The sequence below is a fragment of the Bison bison genome, unplaced genomic scaffold (genome assembly GCF_000754665.1).
Source record: "Bison bison bison isolate TAMUID 2011002044 unplaced genomic scaffold, Bison_UMD1.0 scf7180017850305, whole genome shotgun sequence".
In the NCBI taxonomy this organism is placed as follows: domain Eukaryota; kingdom Metazoa; phylum Chordata; class Mammalia; order Artiodactyla; family Bovidae; genus Bison; species Bison bison.
The window spans coordinates 11131-12848 of NW_011480878.1; positions in this window are offsets into that span (position 1 = coordinate 11131).

Consider the following 1718-nt stretch of genomic DNA (forward strand, 5'->3'; position numbering starts at 1 on the left):
CACAGCCCACAGATACAGAGAAAATATTTGCAAATGATGTGACCAATAAGGTATTAGTTCCCCAAATTCACAGTTTATGATGATTTAACAGCATCGAAACAAACAACTCACTCAAAAAATGGACAGAAGACCTAAATAATTTCTCCAAAGAAGACATACAGATGGCCAATATTCACAAGGAAATATGTTCAACATTGCTAATTATTAGAGAAATGCAAATCAAATCTATAATGAGATACCACCTCACACCAGCCAGAATGGCCATCATCAAAAAATCCACCAAGAACAAATGCTGGAGAGGGTGTGGAAAGACGGGAACCCTCCTACACTGTTGGTAGGAATGTAAATTCATACAGCTACTATGGAGAACAGTATGAAGGTTCCTTAAACTAAAAATAGAGCTACCATATGACCCTACAATCCCACTCCTGGGCATATATCTGGAGAAAAAACATGACTCAAAAGGATATATGCACACTAATGTTCATTGCAGCACTGTTTATCATAGCCAAGACATGGAAGACATGGAAGGAACCTAGATGTCTGTTGACAGTGTAATGGATAAAGAAGATGTGATATATATATATGTATACTCAGCCATTAAAAAGAATGAAATAATGCCATTTTCAGCAACATGGATGGACCTAGAGAGTGTCATAATGAGTGAAGTCAGTCAGATAAAGAAGGAGAAATATCATATGACATCTTTTATATGTGGAATCTGAAAAGAAATGATACAAATAAACTTATGAAACAGAAAGAGACTCACAGACTTATAAAACAAACTTATGGTTGCCAGAGGGAAGAGACACTTAGGGAGTTTGAGAGCATCATGTGCACACTGCTATATTTAAAACAACCAACAAGGACTTATTGTGTAATACATGGAACTCTGCCCAGTGTTATGTGCCAGCCTGGGAGGGGGTGAATGGATACTTGTATACATATGGCTGAATCCCTTCACTGTTCACCTGAAACTATCACAATATTGTTAATAGTCTATATCCCAATACAAAATAAAAAGTTCAAAAGAAAAAAATTTCTGACAAATAAAAGTCCAGGAACAGATAGTTTCATGGGGGAATTCTACGAAACATATAAAGAAGAGTTAATATTTATCCTCCCCAAATTATTCCAAAAAATTGAAAGAGGAGGGAATTTCCCAGATTTATTCTACAAGACTACCATTACCCTGAAACCAAAATCAGAGAAAAACACTACAAAAAAAAAAAAAGGAAAAGAAAAGTACAGGCCAACATCTCTGGTAAATATAGATGTAAATATCCACAAATCAAATTTAATGACATGTAAAAAGGGCCATACACCATAATCAAGTGGGATTTATTCCAGGGATGCAAGGATGGTTCACTATCTGTATATCAATTAATGAAATACACCACATTAACAAAACAAAGGATAAAATCACATGATCATCTCAATAGATGGAAAAAAAAAAAGATTTGACCAAATTCAACATCAATCCATGATAAAATTTTTCATCAAATTTGGTATAGAAGGAACATAAAAAAGACCATTTAGGACAAACCCACAGTTAACATCATATTCAATGATAAAAAACTGAAAGCTTTTCCTTTAAAATCAGGAGCAAGACAAGGATCTGCACTCCTGTCACTTCTTTTTTTTTTTTAATTTAATTTTATTTTATTTTTAAACTTTACATAATTGTATTAGTTTTGCCAAATATCAAAATGAATCCG